Consider the following 7,689-nt stretch of genomic DNA (forward strand, 5'->3'; position numbering starts at 1 on the left):
TGCGATCAGAAAAAAAAATGGAGAAAATTATGCCGTGTGATAGCAGATATAGCAGATTCTTACTCCAAATTTGTTCATACTTAATAGCATCCCACCCACCCACCCACCCACAATGCCATTCAAGGTTGTTCAAAAGCAAAGCAAATGACTGGACTTTTTAATAAACCAAGTCTGTTTGATTCCTTTGCACGACTCCAGGCTAGGTCTCAGGTTTTGCTGTTTTACCAGCTCTCCCCACTCCCCACATACACCCATGAAGAGGACCTGTTGGTATTGGAACTACCCTAAGGAAAAGGAAGTTGGAATAGAGGAATCTGAATTTCCTTTGAACAACCCAGGTTCTCAGCAGCACTAGTTGGTGGACAGTTTCAAACCCTTTTAGTGTCAAACTCCTGGAGTGTTCCATTTCCTGCAAGCAATCCCATGCTATTTTCATGGATGCCTGTTTGGAGTTCCAAAGCCAGCTGGCAGTTAGGGTGGGAGGTAGGAAAAATGCAAGTGAAATCAGCAGTGTTGAGTACTAAGCATGCTGTTTTTCTAAGTATAAATTATATATGACGCTAGTGTTTATCTTTTGCAGTAGTTGTAAAGATTGATTGAGATAATGCACTAAAAGCAGTTGGCATGTAGTAAGTGTACAATAAATATTTACTATCATTACTGTTAGTAGTATAGTAGTACGTGGTAGCCACCACTTAATATAAGGCTTTTGAGGGAAGAGCATGACAATTTCAGGTAGGAGAAAAAAATCAAGTTGAGAAAAGACTAAATATGTGATAGTTCTGATGGTGATGAAGATGGCCAAGATATCAAGACCCCAAGAGATGTTCTCTAAAACTTGACAGTTAAAAATGTTTTAAGTATTGGAGGGCTTAGATGATTTTCTCAACTCTAAATGACGAATAAATGGCAGAACCATAATCAAAACCAGCTCTTTTAACACTACCATCTCTCTCATAATCACTACACTTGTCTGCCGTTTCTGCTCGGAATAAAAATATTCCTTATTCTTGATAACTCATGGAGTTATTTACATGTTCAAATGGAATTAATACAGATTCCAGAGTCGGTCATTTCTGGTGCCAGTGTTTACTACTGGCATGTATTAGGGCAAATTAATGAACTTCTATAAATCTATGTTTCTTTATCTGTATAGTAATCATAGATCCTCATGGATCGTTGTGTGAATTAAATGGGAAGATGTATGTAAAGCACAATGTCTAGTGTACAGTAGGTGATCCACAAATATTGGCTGTAATTATTTGTCACTTATAAGTAATGAATATAAAAGTATGAAAAGGCTTATTCTGACAAAAGTGACTTAAGGTGACCCGGTGGTGAGAAAAGGGTTGCAACTCCTCCCCAGCGCTTGATACCTCCTGTGTCCTCTTGGAGGGGAAGCCTGTATCCTGCTTTGTGTAGCTCATGGCCTCTGCCTTCTCCCAAAGCCTCAATACACACATACTGCCTACATGCACCACCAATCATCATCACATTATTTTATGTTACACTTTTATGTGTAACATAAAAGAATGGTTTGTGCCAGGCATGGTGACACATGCCTATAATCCCAGCGGCTCAGGGGGCTGAGGCAGGAGGATTGCAAGTTCAAAGCCAGGCTCAGCAACTTAGCAAGGCCTTAAGCAACTCAGTGAGACCCTGTCTTTAAGTAAAATATTACAAAAGGACTGGGGATGTAGCTCAATGGTTAAGCATCCCTGGGCTTAATCCCCAGTACCAAAAATAAATAATGGGTTGCAATCAACTTGCTTCTTTTTGTATGCTCTACTTTTCAACTTCTTCTTTCTCCCCGGAGGCGGTCTTGTAGGCAAGCAGAGGGGGAAACAGAGGACTGTGTATCTCAGACAAGCTGAGGTGACAGGACCCTCCCCATTGGCTGGTGATAGGGCATCTCACCTTTAGTGCCAAGTGCTAACACAGAGTAAGTGATTCTGGTCTTCCTCCGCCTCCTATCAACTTAAACACAGATGCTTTGAAGGCAACTGGGAAGGAAAAGTTTGGTGGTCCCTATTTGAACAGTTCTCCAACTTAATCACCCAAATACTATTCTCCCTTTCTTTTTTTTGCCATATTCATGCAGACAATTATGATTTGATAATAGTTTTCTTTAAATATTAACTTTAATTATGTAAGAATTAGTTTATTTGTTATGTATTCACATTTAAATGGGATTTATCTGACTTCAGCAGAACACAAATAAAACTGAAAAGTTATAAAACCAAAAAATTAAATAAACCAATCAATAAATAGGCTAAGGATCTGAACAGACACTTCACAGAAGAAGAAATACAATCAATCAACAAATATATGAAAAAACATTCAACATCTCTAGCCATTAGAAAAATGCAAATCAAAACTACACTGAGATTTTATCTCACTCCAGTCAGAATGGCAATTATCAAGAACACAAACAAAAATAAATGTTGGCAAGGATGTGGGGAAAAAGTCCCACCACATTACTGGTGGGACTGTAAATTCATGCAACCACTATGGAAAGCAGTATAGAGATTCCTCAGAAAACTTGGAATGAAACCACCATTTGACCCAACTATCCCACTCCTTGGCATATACCCAAAGGACTTAAAATCAGCACACTACAGTGATGCAGCCACATCAGTGTTTACAGCAGCTCAATTCACAATAGCTAAACTGTGGAACCAACCTACGTGCCATTCAATAGAAGAATGAATAAAGAAATTGTGATATATGTATACACAATGGAATATTACTCAGCCTTAAAAAGTCCAATTATGGCATTTGCAGGTAAATGGATGAAACTGGAGAATATTATGCTAAGCGAAATAAGCCCAATCCCAAATAGCCAAAGGCTGAATGATATTTCTCTGATATGTGAATGCTAATTCACAATAAGGGAATGGAGAATAGAGGCACTTCAGATTAGACAGAGAGGAGTGAAGGGAGGGGACAGGGTTTGGGGGTTGGAATGATAGTAGAATGAATTGGACTTTATTACTATATATGCATATATGATTACACAACCTGTGTAACTCTACATCATGTACAATCAGAAGAATGAGAAATCATACTCCATTTATGTATGATATGTAAAAATGCATTCTACTGAATGTGTAACTAATTAGAATAAGTTAAAAATTGGAAAGTTAAGTAGATGATCCCCAGAGAATAAAACTGAAAGCCATTACCTATGTATGTATTTATTTTTTGTGAAACAGAAAGTTCAACTTTATTTATAATAATTTTAAATTAAAAAATTTTGAAATTTTACTCCTCTCTATTATCATCTCCTCTCTTACAATGCTTTATTTTTCCATGTGATCTCCTTCTGTAAGTAGTATTAATAATATAATATTATAGTACACTATAATCTATAGTTATATAATACACTTAACATACTTTAACATACTTTTTACTATAATGTATAAAGTACCATATAATATTAATAATATAGCAGATCACTTATTTTTAAAAATTTTTTTGTGTGATTTCTTTCTCCCAACTAGAATGTAAGCTATACAAGGGCAGAGATTTATGTTTGTGCATTATTTGTGATCAGTGCCTAAGCCATATTAGTTCTTAGCAAATATTTGTTGCTGAATAAACCAATAAATGAATGCAATAACAACTTCCTGTACTGAATCAAGGCTAGATATGTTATTATAATATTATGTATTTCTGATATTTCTCATAGTTAATAACTAACACAATTATACTAATTATTTTATTTAGCTTGCATGTGTATTAGCATAATATCTATCTCTCACAATTTATAAATAGCTATTCAAAGTGTTTACACAGGTACACTCAGAATTCTCTAGCACATCCCCAGTGGTGTGTGTGGTGCTGATTTCGTTCTAACAGTTTCTTATCCAATAGTAAAAATGGGAACCAGGTTGTCTACCTCTCCAGGGACCTTTCCAACTTAGACTTCTGAATTGAGAGAAGTCTTAAAAAATACAGGGTGTGGTACTTGGCTCCAAGCAGCACTAAAATTTCAGGAGATACCACAGCATTGTGGGAGGAAGCTGCAAAGCATGGGCTGGGGAGACAGATTGCCTGGATTTGGTTCAGGCTTTACCATCTGTTTCCCGTGTGACCTTTCTTAGGCAAATAACTTAATTTCTCTGTGCCTCAGTTTCTTCATCAGCAACATGGTGGCAATACCTACCCTATTTGATTGTCTGATTTTGAACATCAAAGTTTGTATGCGTATAGTATTAAGGAGTACTTGCCATGTGATAAATGATAAATAATATTAGATAATATTATTATGAAAATAATTTTAGTAACTACAATTATACATAATACCTTTTCTCTAGGTGAATCCAAAACACTCAGATCAGTTGGGGTCATTCTACAAAGCTGCTGTCATGACTGCAGACTGGCTGGCAGATGACCCTGAGGACATCTGGAGATGTTTCGATCATAGACCAGCCCTCTGATGTCCCCCAAACAAGAGGCAAAACAGTGAGGAGTTCAGAAGTGACTATTGTTGATCTCCTGTCTAGTCTATAAGAGATTTATTAACATACTGTTTACAGACAACATTGAATGTGACCAATCAGTATCTGCTTGCACTTACTAAGAATAGGGATAGGATTATGACTTCACTGCATGTCCTTTATTAATCGAATCAGTACGCAAGTGCATTAGAATAACTCTCCCTTGAACTCCACATCTCTACCACTTCTGGGTGACTCCTTGCATAGCAGGTGGACATCTTTGTTCCATGGTTTGAATGGTTGTTCCCCAAAGGGTTGGCCCCCAGGGAAACAGTATCGAGGGGTGGCAGAACCAGTTAAAAAGTGAGGCATTGGCTGGGGATGTAGCTCAGTGGTAGATTACTGGCCTAACAAGAATGAGTCCCTCGGTTCAACCCCCTCCTACCATAAAAAAAAAAGAGGTGAGACCTAATATGAAGTCCTTACATCATTGGGGGGCATGGTCTTAAAGGGGATCATAAAACCTTGGTCTCACCCTCGCTTGCTCTCACTCTTGCTTTTTGGCTTATGAGGTAAGTAGTTAGCTCTGCCTTTGTTCTTGCTATTATGTACCACCTCAGCAGAAGCCAGAAACAGTCTGTGCTACCCAATCTTCAGTTGGAATCTTCAGAATCATGAGCCAAAAGGAATACGTTCTTTTCAAAAGTTAATTGTCTCAGGTATTTTGTTATAGTAATATGAAGCTGATTAATACATTTTGCTTCCCCTGTTTTTTTTGGAAGTCTCTTCTCTGCCCTATTGTTTTAACCTTTAGCATTTACCCACAATCTCCTGCAGGGTACCTTCAGTGATACAAGGATTAGCATTATAACTGATGTCAACAGATGCTGTCACATCTTAATTACTACATTCATGATGATGAATAACAAATATTTTTTCTTTGTCTTTCCTATTTTACAAAACAATTGGAGGTCAGGGATAATGTTCATTCATTTATTTATTAATATATTAACCTAACAAATGTTTACTGGTAACTGTTATTAAATTCATCCTAGGTGCCAGGGATGTAGCTGTGAATCAGAGAATAAGAGCATTTCCTGTATGTAGCTCACAGTCTAAAAGGAAAGAGAGATTGCATAAGTACAAATTATGTCGAGGACTACCACAGAGAAATACAGGGATCTCTGGCAGAAGATAAAGGAAGGCTATAACCTGTTTGGGAGCCTAAGGAAGATATTACTGAAGGGATCATGGGGTGGGTTGGGAGCTGGTTTTAGACAAGGGATGAAGAAGAAGGAAGAGAAAGAGGAGAAGGGGGAAGAAGAAGAGGAAAAGGAGGATGAGGAGGGAGAGGAGAAGGGGGAAATGAAAAAGTTATTCAGCGTTCAGGTAGTCCTAGTACCTGGCACTGTACCTGGGTACCTTTGTCCCCTCCTAACACATATTCACACATCTTCTTTCCTGATTTTTTTTCTTTTAATTTATTTGAAGGATTAAGATTTATCAATAGCTAAGCAGATGACCACCTATGTTGGATAATGTGAATGAGGAGAGGTCAAAAGATTGATCTTCTCACAGGAGAAGAAGAGGTACGACTCTCTCAAAGTGACCCCTGCTTTATTACAGATTTGTAAGTAAGGTGTAAGTGATAACCCAAACCCTTGCTTGATGCTGAAAGGAGAAGCAATTCTTCCCTTTCAGGTCCTGGACAGTTGTAATGACTTGATGTCAGACAACACAGGCAAAAATCGGGGATATCAAAGAAAACTGAAAAATTCTGTTTTAGTGACCCTTTTCAAACTTTCTACAACCAGAAATTTCTATAAATCAGCCAGGCAAATAGTATTTTAACTTTAAGTATAGTTTTTACTTTAAGTTATCTTTGGGAAGCACCATAGTTTTCAGAGTTTTTGCGGGGCCTAGGGACTCAAAATACCTTACTATAACCCTAGAAATCATATGATCCACGAAGTACAATAATCCCATGCAACCCACAGTGAACAAAATGGACACACTCCTGCCCTTGTGGAGCGTGGAGTCCAGGGACTTGGACAGCCAAAGAACACCAACGACACTAACACATCAGCAAGTTTTACTAAATGTGGTGATGTGAGAGGATGAGGAAAGACTGTACATGGAGAGGGTGGGATGACTCTGTGGGTGACAGCCACAACAAGAAGTGACATTTGGATTGCATGTATTGTGGAAAAGCTGAGAAAGAAAGTTTCAGGTAGAAAGATGAGCTCTGAGGAGAGAAAAAAACAGAAATGAGAAATATTGCTGAAGGCCTATGTAGCTAGAACATAATGATTAGGGTAAAATTGGGATGGGTCCAAATTATGCAGCACTTCGTGCCCCATTGTGAGGTTGTTGGAGTTTTCCTTAAATGCAATGAAAAACCATTAGAAAATTTGAATTTGGTTTCAAGCATTACAGGAAACGAATCAGTGGTGAGTGAAAGTGGATGAGTTAGTAGGCTGTGATCAATCTCCAGACAATAATGGGTAGATGAGTAGCAGTGGCAATAGAGAAACTGGACTTTCAAACAACAACAAGTGCTGGAGAGGATGTGGGGAAAAGGGTACACTTGTACATTGCTGGTGGGACTGCAAATTGGTGCGGCCAATTTGGAAAGCAGTATGGAGATTCCTGGGAAAGCTGGGAATGGAACCACCATTTAACCCAGCTATTCCCCTTCTCGGACTATTCCCTGAAGACCTTAAAAGAGCGTACTATAGGGATACTGCTACATCAATGTTCATAGCAGCACAATTCACAATAGCTAGACTGTGGAACCAACCTAGATTCCCTTCAATAGATGAATGGATAAAAAAAAAATGTGGCATTTTTACACAATGGAGTATTACTCAGCACTAAAAAATGACAAAATCATGGCATTTGCAGGGAAATGGATGGCATTAGAGCAGATTATGCTTAGTGAAGCTAGCCAATCCCTAAAAAACAAATGCCAAATGTCTTCTTTGATATAAGGAGAGCAACTAAGAACAGAGCAGGGAGGAAGAGCATGAGAAGAAGATTAACATTAGAAGAAGATTAACATTAAACAGGGACGAGAGGTGGGAGGGAAAGGGAGAGAGAAGGGAAATTGCATAGAAATGGAAGGAGACTCTCATCGTTATACAAAATTACATATAAGAGGAAATGAGGGGAAAGGGGAAAAAAAAACAAGGGAGAGAAATGAACTACAGTAGATGGGGTAGAGAGAGAAGATGGGAGGGGAGGGGAG

This window comes from Marmota marmota, unplaced genomic scaffold, assembly GCF_001458135.2.
Source record: "Marmota marmota marmota unplaced genomic scaffold, marMar, whole genome shotgun sequence".
In the NCBI taxonomy this organism is placed as follows: domain Eukaryota; kingdom Metazoa; phylum Chordata; class Mammalia; order Rodentia; family Sciuridae; genus Marmota; species Marmota marmota.